This window comes from Euleptes europaea, chromosome 7 (assembly GCF_029931775.1).
Source record: "Euleptes europaea isolate rEulEur1 chromosome 7, rEulEur1.hap1, whole genome shotgun sequence".
Lineage (NCBI taxonomy): Eukaryota > Metazoa > Chordata > Lepidosauria > Squamata > Sphaerodactylidae > Euleptes > Euleptes europaea.
In genome coordinates, this window is record NC_079318.1 from 100,724,081 (window position 1) to 100,736,543 (window position 12,463).

The window sequence follows — 12,463 nt, forward strand, 5'->3', positions numbered from 1 at the left end:
TTTTGGGGGGTCGGCGCTTTTGAGGGTCAGAACTCCCCTCGTCAGAGAGAAGTAAGACTGGAGTTCCCCCCAAAATCCTTCCCCCCTGCTTCAGTCAAGCTGATTACATTCTGCATTGCACTTCTGAAACCTGACTCCTTTCTTTGCAGCACCCCTTCCGCCTTCAGAGGGGGATATAAGGGCCCAGGGATCTCCATTCCCACTTCTCTCTGAGGAAGGAAGCTTTGACGCAACGCATAGTTAAATCGCAGGACTCCCTGCCCCAGGATGTGATGATGGCTGCCAACTTGGAAGGCTTAAAGGGGGGAGTGGACATATTTATGGAGGAGAGGGCTATCCATGGGTACTAGTCAAAATGGATACTAGTCATGATGCATCCCTATTCTCTCCAGGATCAGAGGAGCAGGCCTATGATGTTGGGTACTGTAGAACACAGGCAGGATAAATGCTGCTGCAGCCATCTTGCTTGTGGGCTTCCTAGAGGCACCTGGTTGGCCACTGTGCAAACAGACTGCTGGACTTGATGGGCCTGGGGCTGATCCAGCAGGGCTTTTCTTATGTTCATTCCTATTCTCTCCACTATCCGAGGAGGATGTCTACTATATGAGGTGCTGTGGAACGCAGGCAGGATGGCGCTGCTGCAGTCGTCTTGTTTGTGGGCTTCCTAGAGGCACCTGGCCACCGTGTGAACAGACTGCTGGACTTGTTGGGCCTGGGTCTGATCCAGCAGGGCTTTTATGTTCTTATGCCTCTTGAAAGCTCATGCCCCCCAAATCTGGTTGGTCTCTGAGGTGCTTCTGGACTTGAATCCAGCTCTTCTGCTGCAGACCATCACAGCTGCGTTCTGAAACCTGTCTTGCGTTGGCTTATATTCCGCCCTTCCTCTAAGCAGCTCATGTTTAGCATATTTTCTCAGTCTCCCCGCCTCTGTTTTATTCTTGCTGCAGCAGCCCTGGGCAGTCGGTTAGGCAGGGGCGGGCCTAGAATTACACAGCCAGTTTTATGGCTGAGTGGGCATTTCAAGTTGGGTTGGCAGCGGCAGAGTTTATTATTGTGGCTGGACAATTCAGCAGAGCGTGGAGATAATGGTCCAATTATTCCAAGCAGAGCAAATAGTCTAATTAGTCCAATAATCCAGAGCAGATAAACCCGGTCCAGTAAACATGTTGAGGAAGCTAAAACGGTGCAGCAGCCGTATGAGGCTGTTCACCTCTCGCCATCTTGTTGCTGTGCTGTTAAATTGTTGACTGATCTCTTGATCGCAATAAATGTTGATGGGATGGGGACACCCAGCTTAGACCTTATGGCAGACTGCTCCTCTACGGGCAGTTATTTCTCCTCAAAATAGGATTCAGTTCTAATTCAAACACGTCTGTTTGCTTTTCTTAGGGGACTAGAGCAACTGCCCTAGGAGGAGCGGTTAAAACCCTTAGGGCTGTTTAGCTTGGAAAGAAGGCGGCTGAGGGGAGACATGATAGAGGTCTATAAAATTATGCATGGTTTGGAGAGAGTGGACAGGGAGAGGTTTTTTTCCTTCTCCCATAATACTAGAACGGGGTCATCTGCTAAAAGCTGGAGGGTGAGAGATTCAAAACAGATAAAAGGAAGTATTTTTTCACACAACGCATAGTTAAATTGTGGAACTCCCTGCCCCAGGATGTGGTGATGGCTGCCAACTTGGAAGGCTTTAAGAGGGGAGTGGACATGTTCATGGAGGAAAGGCGTATTCATGGCTATTAGTTAAAATGGATACTAGTCATGATGCAGACCTATTCTCTCCAGGATCAGAGGAGGATGCCTATTATACTGGGTGCTGTGGAACACAGGCAGGATGGTGCTGCTGCACTCGTCTTGTTTGAGGGCTTCCTGGAGGCACCTGGTTGGGCCGCTGTGTGAACAGACTGCTGGACTTGATGGGCCTGGGTCTGATCCAGCAGGGCTTTTCTTATGTTCTTTGATTCCAGCTTCCCTCTGGGTGAGGTGTTGTTCCGCCTCTGCTGAAACCTCCCATCTCGGAGGAGCTCAATTTTTTCCACCCCGGCTACTGGCAGGCTGCTTTGCCAAAGCTGGGCCAGAGCCATTCCCCAGAACGCTGCGTGCCGGAGGAGCTTCCTGCCATTTCAAACAGATGTTTCAAGTAAGCCACGGCCGGCCGGGACTCCCTGGGCTAAGATGCTCAACTCTCCCCATAAAAATGCAGATGGAGTCAGCCGAGGAGGATTGGCTAACTGCACAGTCTTGTGAAGGAACACTTTGGGGTTGGTGCATTCACCAAAGCAGTTATGTGCTGCCTTTGAGCAAAAACCTTTGGCTGGCAGCTATATACAGCCCTCCCCCAAGGCGTTGGAGATATCCTGGACCCAGCAAAATTCTTTAAGAAGAAAAAGAGTTGGTTTTTATATGCTGACTTTCTCCACCACTTGAGGAAGAATCAAACTGGCTTACAATCACCTTCCCCTCCCCACAACAGACACCCTGTGAGATAGGTGGGGCTGAGAGACCTCTAAGAGAATTGCGACTAGCCCAAGGTCAACCAGCTGGCTGCATGCTTAGGAGTGGGGAATCGAACCCGGTTCTCCAGATCAGAGTCCACCGCTCCAAACCAATGCTTGTAACCACTGCACCACACATAAGTGTTGCTTCAGGCCTGCGGCCTCCCTATCCCTTTCTGCTAACTGTTATTTTTGCCTCTCTGGTGCCAAGACGGTGCTGTTCCTTGTTTTCCTTAAAATGCCCTCTATGCCTCTGCCACTCTGTCTTAACCATAACCCCCCCAGGTGGGGGGGGGGGGCTTTGCGCTGTCTGCTCAAACAAAAATGTTTTCAGGCCATGAGTCTGCGGCATCTAAAAATGGCTCCCTCGGTTGACAGAAGACGCCCCCAAACACCACTTCCAAAGAAACCAAAAGGCACGGCAAACATCTTTGGAGCGAAATTTGCTATTCAAGAAGGGTACACAGGAAAGAAAGGCAGACAAAGAAGACAAGAGAATAGGCCTGGCAGAATTGCCAGCTCCGGGTTAGAAAATACCTGGAGATTTTGGGTGCGGAGCCTGAGGAGGGCAGGGTTTGGGGAGGGACTTCAGTGCCATAGAGTCCAATTGCCAACACAGCCATTTTCTCCTGGTGATCTAATCTCTATTGGCTGGATATCAGTTGTAATAGCAGGAGATCTCCAGCTAGTACCTGGAAGTTGGCAACCCTACTGTCAGTCTTTTAACATTTTTTTTTTCTGGAAAGACACCCCTATGAATTGGCAGGTCTGTGGCAAAATAGGGGCAATTGTCCGGCATTCTTTAGCGGGGTCGAATAGGGGCTTGGCTGTTGAATGTGGTGGGCGCTAGAGCGGTCAATGCTTTGCCAAGCCCAAGGGAAGCAGAGGCGCTGGTCCAATAGATGGGAGAAGTTGCCAGAAGAAAAGAGGCTGCTTGAAGAACTGAATCAGGACGTTGGCAACACAGCTGGGGCCACCTGAAGGGAAGCGGTCCTGAGTTCAGGAACAGCACCTCCTGCATCAGCTCTTTGTTTTCCCTGCTTGTGGCATGGAGGAGCCCAGGAGCCCTGCGGTTGCTTGGTTCTGAACAGAGGCTGTGCCCTCAGCAAGTGTGGGATGGGCAGAAAGGTGAGGGGAGTCTCTTCCCTCCCACCAAAGGTCCAGAAAAGCCGCACCACTTTAAAGGCAGGGAGCCTCTAGTCTCCAGGGATGGCGCTGGAAAGAGAATGGCGGTTTTAATTGACGTGGCCTTCCTCAAGGGTCCTGGAGGGAAGGCAGCATTGTTCGACCCAGTTGGGGCAAATCATGGCAGCTAAGCAGGGTCAGTACTTGGATGAGAGACCACCAAGGAAGGCTCTGCAGAGCCAGGTGATGGCAGACCACCTCTTTTGTCCTGACCTGGATGGGCCAGGCTAGCCCTTTCTCATCAGATTTTGGCTGCAAAGCATGGTTGGGACTTGGAAAGGGAGACCACCAAGGAAGGCTCTGCAGAGGCAGGTGATGGCAAACCAGCTCTGCTTCTCTCCTGCCTTGAAAGCCCCTTGCTGGGGTCGCCATTGGTCGGTTGTGACTTGACCGCACTTATGAACCTCACCACTGGCCCTGGACAGATGGGGAAGCTCTGAAAACAGCACCACCTATTTGCTGGTGAAGGGCCCCCCCCCCACAGAAGCAGTTCTGGTCTACATATTTTTCCACTTTGATCTTTTCTAAGGTCAACATTTAGGAAAAGTTTCCCAAAAAAAAAAGGCGCCTTAATATGAATGGATTCTTTCCTGCACAGTGGCTCTGGGAGATCCTTTGAGAGCTAGATAGATATTTAATCTGAGAATGAAAATAAAAACATGCCTGGCTCCGCTGTGGAAGAGAAAGGGAGCACGGCGGCTTCGGCATGTGGGTTTGTCATCAGCTCCTTGGAATTAAGTTACCTCATTAAGCGGAGGAGCGGATGGGGGGATAGAGATACAAGACGTTGTGGGGGATGTTTTTCTCAGTTGTGGAAAGGACACCAGAGGGAAATTCCTGGAGATTTTGTAGGTGGAGCCTGGGGAGGGACTTCAGTTGGGTATAATGCATACAGCCCACCCTCCAGAGCAGCCGTTTTCTTCACGGGGGACTGATTAATGTTGGCTGGAGGTCAGCTGTAATTCCAGAAGATCTCCAGGCCCCACCTGGAGATTGGCAACCTGACTCCTGGTGCACCAGTGGCCGCCTACTTTGATGAAGATCCTGTCATTGATACGGATTGTGTGCAAGTGACTGGAATCCCTAGTGGGGGAGATTATGCCTCTTTAGGGAGGGTTGTGGCTGGTCAAGACGAATTCCTCAGGAGTGCTGAAATAAAGCACCGTTGTGGTTTGTGGCAGTCTCCTTTGGTCCCACCCTCTCCTCCTGTTGCTGGCTGTGCTCCAGTTGGGCCCTCGGTGGGTGAAGCTGCCTGCCCACATTCATCTCACATTCCTTTCCTCAGCTTAATCCCTTGAGCTTTTCCTACCCTCTCTGGACCACTGAGAAGCCTGGCAGGCAGGCCGGGGGAGAGGGCCCGGGGCAGCCTCCTGCTTCCTGACGGAAAGAGAGGAGAGAACGTTTGGGGTGAGCTCCCAAAAGCCCTTTATTTCCCAGAAGGCTCCAACGGGCGACACCAGCTCCCCCCAACAAAGGGCAGGCCATTGGGAGACTCCTCTCCTGCTTAATTCCAGGCTTGTGCCTCTTTTACAGTTTACCTTACATAGGAACATAGGAAAAGCCTTGCTGGATCAGACCTGGGTCCATCAAGTCCAGCAGTCTGTTCACACAGGGGCCAACCAGGTGCCTCCCGGAAGCCCACAAGCAAGACTGCTGCAGCAGCATTTATCCTGCCTGTGGTCCACAGCACCTCAGATAACGGGCATGCTCCTCTGAGACTGGAGACAATAGGTGTGCATCATGACTGGTATCCATTTTGACTAGTGGCCATGGATAGCCCTCTCCTCCATGAACATGTCCACTCCCTTCTTAAAGCCTTCCAAGTTGGCAGCCATCACCACATCCAGGGGCAGGGAGTTCCACAATTTAACTATGCGTTGTGTGAAGAAAAACGTCCTTTTCTCTATTGAATCTCTTACCCTCCAGCTTCAGCAGATGACCCTGCGTTCTAGCACTATGAGAGAAGGAGAAAAGCTTCTCCCTGTCCACCCTCTCTGCTTCTTGGTAGGAGAGAGAGAAAGACACACATGGTATATTTTAAGTGATAGTTAATTTGAGATTAACCTTGGATAATGGTTCTGTTTGCACTAGGGCGACTGTAACATTTCCTCCCATTTTCTCAAAGATCTTGTGTGATTTTGTGGAAGGAGAATTAATGGCTGCTGGTGATATTAAATCCTTCTTCAGACAGTAAAATCAGAAAAGCCCGTGATCTTCTACCGAGAGTATTTTTGAAGGCGGTTGAAGGATTCCAATTAACTGGTCCATGGAGATTCTTTGATCCAAGGGAATAGAGAGTAGACCTCTTTTTCTCACATTCCAGTGTAAACTATTGTGGGATTGATTTTATTTTAGTAACCTCTGGAATTTTAGCTCAGCTTTCTGAAATTACAATGCAGCCAAAAACATTATCAGATCATGCAGCCATGAGGTATTAAACCATTTTTTTTTGCCGTAAAGTCACAACTGACTTATGACAACCCCTGGTGGGGTTTTCAAGGCAAGAGATGTTCAGAGGTGTTTTGCCATTGCCTGCCTCTGCATAGCAACCCTGCCTCTCCATAGCAAGGATGTCCTTGTTGGTAACCAGAGTACTAACCAGAGCCAACCCTGCTTAGCTTCTAAGATCTGATGAGATCAGGCTAGCCTGGACCATCCAGGTCAGGGCAGAGACCCACAGATGTGGGTTGGCCATAATCTGCCTCTGTGCAGCAACCCTGGACTTCCTTGGTAGTCTCCCATCCAAGTACTAATCGGAGCCAACCCTGCTTAGCTTCTGAGATCTGATGAGATCAGGCTAGCCTGGGCCATCCAGGTCAGGGCAGAGACCCACAGATGTGGGTTGGCCATCATCTGCCTCTGCGCAGCAACTCTGGACTTCCTTAGTGGTCTCCCACCCAAGTACTAACCAGGGACAACCCTGCTTTGCTTCAGAGATCTGATGAGATTGGGCTAGCCTGGGCCATCCAGGTTAAGACAAGAGACATTCAGAGGCGGTTTGCCACTGACTGCCTCTGTGTCACAACCCTGGACTACCTTGGTAGTCTCCCATCCAAATACCAGCCAGGGTCAGGGCTGAGTGTGTGTTGCTGGCCCAAAATCACCTGTAAAGCTTCCATGGCAAAAGTTGGGTTCGAACCTGGGTTTCCCAGATCCTAGTCTGACACCTTAAACATTGTACCACAGTGGCTCTCATTTTAGCCATTTTTTTTAAACCAGCGACAAACATATTATTTCTTAAGGTAAGAAAGAATATAATAGGAAGGGGGGGGGAAACAGCAATGAATTGTTTTTGCTCAACTGAAGGCCAGCTATCAGTAGATCAGTAGCCAGCGTAATGGCTGCAATATTGGGTTCAACCCCATATTACTAGCTTCAAGCACTGGTTTAGATCTAGAGTTGCCAGCTCCAGGTTGGGAAACACCTGGAGATGTTGGGGGTGGAGCCTGAAGAGGGAGGGGGTTGGGGAGAGATTTCCATGGGGTATAATGCCATAGAGTCCAGCTTCCAAAGCAGCCATTTTCTCCAGGGGAACTGATCTCTTTTGCCTGGAGATTAGTTGTAATCTCAGATCTCCAGCCACCAATGCACTCCTATGTGCATTGACTGGTATGATCTTTTAATTATTTATTTTATCTATTTATGAACATTTTATAATGAATGGCATATTGTAGAACCATGTGTATTTTTTGCAGAATAGTGCACAAAAAGATTGAAGGCTTGAAAAAGACTGCACGAAATGGAATTATACCGGATTTCCATTGCCCTTCATCTTGCTTTTGCGACCTATTGATGCACTTTATGAAATTATTCATGCGGACTCTATAAGGACTGAGTATTGTTCCCGTGGTTCACTCATGGACTTTATGAAATTATTTATGTAGACTGAATAAGGATTGAGAATTTGGGCTCATATTTGTATTGTAAAGCCCTTATTGAAAGTTGGGGTCTTAATTACCTATGTGATACTTTTTTGCTCCAGAATTTTGTTCTTTGTATGTTTCCAATACATATTCTTAATAGCACTAATTGCTATAGTTTGGTCTTCTTCTTATAGAAAGAATTGTCTTGTGCTACTTTCTTGATTTCCACACCACCTAGAGTTTGGCAACCCTATTTAGATCCTCAGCAGCTTCCTCAGAATTAGGTGGGTGCGGGGAGGCAGAGCTGGGTAGCATCCCCATATTGGAAACACCACACCCCAGACTGCTTTCATGTAGATATGAAACAGCACGCGGGATAAGACTGAACCCTGCAGAGCCCCACAGGCCTACGGCCATGAGGCAGAGTAGGAATCCCCCAGCACCACCTTCTGGGACCTGCCTCAAACCACCATAACACAGACCCCTCCCAACACTGCGAAACAGCCCGGTAGGACAGCCCGGTGGATGGACTCGAAGGCCACCAAGTCACTGGAAAAGACAATAACGCTAGGAAAAGTTGGAGGCAGCGTGAAAAGAGAAACGCCCAACAGGAGATGGATTGACTCCATCAAGGAAGCCAGCAAGGCCCTCGGTTTGCAAGACCTGAGCAAGGCTGTTGACCGGAGGAAGTTTGGGAGGACGCCGATCCCCCAGGTCGCCTAAATGCTTCAGGGCACTTCACCTGGTGTTCTGCAGTGGTGCCTTTAGGCTCAATCCGCTCTTGGGAGAAGGACCAGGAGGAGGGAGAGGCACCACCTGACTAGATCCCCTGGGCAGGTGGCATCAAAATGCGTCAAATCAATCAAAATGTCAGGCTGTTATCACGGTTTCTATGTTGCCTCTGTTCCTTTGCTGAACCGTCCAGACTTCAAGGACGGCTCCACATACCAGAGCCTGGGAACGCTACTCCTGGGAAAGTGTGCTCTGTTTATGCTTTGTAATCTCCCGCCGTTTTCAAGCTTTATATTGCCAACTAACGAGCGAGGCCCTCATAGCTGTCATCTTATTCTCAATGCACTGTATTGCCTATTTGACCAGTCAAAGCCATCTGCTTGGATTCTAAGTGTCTCTGTGGTGATTTCTGGTTCTTTGGGTCAGGAGCTCACATGATGACAGCTATGAATGTCTTGCTCGTTAGTTGGCCAGGGGAGGAACCGGTGGCCAGAAACCGCGGAGGAAGGTCGCGCTCCCCGGGCCGGGTCTCCAAGCGCGACATCCTCCGGGCTGCGATCCAGAAGGGTCGCCCGCTCGGGCTGGCGGAGAGGAGAGGGCCGAGGGCGGTTCTGCAGGGGCCGCCCTGGCAAGCGGCCGTCCCCTTCAAGGGCAGCGAGCGAGCGCGCTCCTCCGGGGCCGCGTGCCAACGCCGGGAGATCTTCAGGCCCCGCCGGGAGGACGCCCACCCCGGCGGGCAATCCGGCAGCTGTCTGCAGGCGGGCGGCTCCCCGGGCGTCGCGCCTCCCCGCTGCGGGGCTGCCTGCCTGCCTGCCTGGCGCCGGGTCAGTTGCGCCTGCGGGCCGGTCAGCTGCAGCGCGGCTCTCGGCCAGCCCGGCCCGGCGGGGCAGCGCGCGGCAGACGGCCGGCCGGCCGGCCGCCCCCCTTGGCAGAGGGCAGCCCCGCCGAGGCGCCCCCAGGAGCCGGAGGCGAAGCGCCCCGCAGTCCCGCAGCCGGCCCCCGCTGCAGCCGACCCCCCGCCCCGGGCCGGCCTTTGCATGGGGCGCGCAGGGGGGTCTCGGCCGCCGCCATCGCCATGCTGCCCGGCTCCAAGCAGTCCTTCACCATCCGGCAGCAGCAGCATCTCCCGGAGGGCGGGGTGAGTGGGGGCCGGCTGGGGGGTCCGCATCCCGGGCTCGCAGGTTGCAGTTGGGGAGGGGAGGGCGCGCGCGAGGAAGCGCCTTTGCGCTTTGGAGGACGAGGGGGAAGGGGGTCTCTGCGGGGCGTGGGAAGGCGAGAGCCGCAGACCCCCCACCCGCCCCGCCCCGCCGCAGCCGGGATCGAGCCCCCCGCGGCCCCTCTCCACACCAAAGGCCCTCCTCTCCGCACCGCATCCCCTTCTAGCCTGCAAAAAAACAGGTCACGCTTTGCGGAGGAGGTGCGTAGTGTGGGTTCCCCTCGCCAGGTGCTGGGTGCGAATTCAGGGGATGATGCTGAGTTCCCACACAGCCCTTTTCTCTGAATGGTGGTGGTGGTGGGGGGGGGGGAAGCTGAACTACCCCCCGCCCCACTCACACACACGAAAGCGGTTGTAAAGGGGAATGGGATCGAGATTGATGGGGGGCAGCAGGAAGACAGGACACCTGGCGGGGGGGGGGGAGGGAATTCTGTATTCCCTGGACCAGTCTGCAACCTCTGAGGAGGGAGGGGAGGGAGTTCATGTCTGGCATGTGGATTTTCTAGTAGGGAGGAGAAAAGAAGCATTTTTAAATGAACCGGACCAGTACGAACGATAAAAGATTTTGCGTGCTCACCTTTTAAACATTGTTTACTGTCCTGAGAGCTTTTCAGGCTAGGAATCTGCTTTCTCTAGGTCTCGGGGCAAACCGCATAAAATGAAACTGTAAAACTGTTGGCTGGATTTCCCTCCAAAGCACATCAGACCCAAAGAAAGCCCCCCCCCCATGACCCCGCTGGGGTCTTCTCTGCGCTTCGCTCCGGTCCCTTATTCTTAGATAGGCTGAGTACAGGAGAGATGCCGGATCATGTAGGGGTGGGGAAAAATTAAACTCATCATGAAAACTGGCTGCCCCCCCCCAGGTTTGAATTTGGCCCTTCAAGGCAGGAAAGGGGGCAGGGGTCACTGGGGGGGGGGGTTGAACGCAGTTGCAAATGTCCTGCATTGTGCAGGGGGTTGAACTAGATGACCCTGGGGGTCCCCTCTAACATTCTAGGAAAAACATCCCGGGCCTTTCCTAGGCTTCTTTTTGCCAGGCTGACTGGGTCTGGGGGCATCCACACATACACACATGTCAGTGTCCTGTGCCTGATTCTGTGTGCGTTTGGGAAGGGTTTGCCCGCCCCAGGGTCCCTCCCTTGGCCTCTGTTTTCCTTTGCTCGGCCTCCAAAGACAGGACTTCGAGCCAGGGTAATTTTAGCAATGGGTGTTTCTGGTTGAACATCGTGTTCTCAGCAGTGGAGTTCCACCAGGGCATCTTGCCCATTAATGATTCACAAAACTTTTTTGTTGTTCTTTTGAAATTATTTTTACTGACTTTCTGGCCGTAACCGTCTCGGCCCTTGAGTTGGTCGCTAGGAAACCTGGGCTTGGCCTGGACGCTTCATCCCACTTCTCTCGCCTGGAACTGGCCACAGATCCCTTCCAAATGCTCCTTCCAGAGTAACTACAGGTTCTTCTGGAGAAAGCAAGTTTTTGGTGTTAATTCTTTTGGGGGGAAGGCATCCCAATATAATATTTTTAAAGCCGTGGGGGGGATGGATTTCCTTATTTCAAAATCAAATGCATTTTCATGCAAGGCCTGGCTGCTTTCCTGGTGTTTGTGTTCATATTCTCTCTCTCTCTCTCTGCCGGCTCTTGAATTCTTTGCATAATCAAACAGTGTTTTCCAAATCCAGGGCAGAAAAATGCAGCAAAGAAGCCAAGTCCTTCGTCAGATCATCTGACCTGAAGACAGAGGGAAGGAGCTAAAAACAAAAATCTGGGTTTCAGGAGAGGAGGAAAATCTCAATTTTGCTGGGCCTGAGAGAAAGGTCTTAGGAGAAGCCCCCCTCCCCCCCGAGTGTGGCGTAATAGATACTTCTGGGGTCCTCTTTAGGCATGAAGTTCGGTGGTTGACTTTGGGCCGGTCTGTCAGCCTGCAGGAGTAACCTCATGCTTGCTACTTATGTGGTTACATGCTTACATGCATGCTTCCCAAATGCACACCTAAAAAAGGATATTGCAAAGCTTGAGAAGGTGCAGAAAAGAGCCACCAAAATGATCAGGGGGCTAAAGCTACTGCCCTATGAGGAGCGGCTAAAGCACTTAGGGCTGTTTAGCTTGGAAAGAAAGCGGTTAAGGGGAGACATGATGGAGGTCTATAAAATTATGCATGGTATGGAGAGAGTGGACAGGGAGAAGCTTTTCTCCTTCCCAACACGGGGTCATCTGCTGAAACTGGAGGGCGAGAGATTCAAAACTGATAAAAGGAAGTATTTCTTTACACAACACAAAAGGAAGTATTTCTTCTTCCTCTTCCTCTTATTATTATTTAGATTGTATCCCGCCCTCTATCCCGGCCAAGGGCAGGCTCAGAACAGGTAACAACATAATGTATCATAACATAATAAAACATCAATACATACAAATAATTAAAATCAACAATCCAACATTAAAACAATTTAAAACAAGGACAGATGGTGCGCAAAAAAACTTTCTTACACACAGGATCTCGGCCAACTCATTGGCACAGCCTGGCTCTCTCACTCATTTACCGCTGCCTTCTGTACAAAATGATGTTTCAAAAGATTGCAGGGCATTACCTAGAGTGGCGGTTCCCAAACTTTTTGAGTGATGGAGCACTTTTCAGGAGAGAAATGCATCACAGAGCACTAGTTTTCACCCCAAACCTAAATACTAAACCGAATGACAGTAGTATTTTTCTTTCCAATCTCTTCACGGAGCACTAGGAGATGTTTTGCGGAGCACCAAGTGCTCCTTGGAGCACAGCTTGGGAACCGATGACCTAGATTACTTAGGCTATGGTCCTAAAAGAGGAGAATATTTCCAAAGCCCTCAAGAAACGAGCTCCGGGGGCAGGCTTTTGTTCTGGAGAGCTGCCTGTGCCACATCGGACCAAAGGTCTGTCGAACTCAGCCTTCTGTGTCAGCCAGACAGGCAAAGGAGAATCCAGCCTAACTCTCCCTCCCCTT

The 12,463-nt window shown here is 51.3% G+C and overlaps 1 protein-coding gene across 1 annotated transcript in view; it reads left to right on the forward strand.

Moving 5' to 3' along the window:
* The first annotated feature begins 2,060 nt into the window (after positions 1 to 2,060).
* The window catches only part of SF3B4 (splicing factor 3b subunit 4), a 53,350-nt gene continuing 42,947 nt past the window's right edge, over positions 2,061 to 12,463 (forward strand). The window contains exon 1 of the mRNA XM_056852896.1: positions 2,061 to 2,065. The gene's annotated coding sequence lies outside the window, so the exon portion shown is untranslated. The remainder of the gene's footprint in view (positions 2,066 to 12,463) is intronic.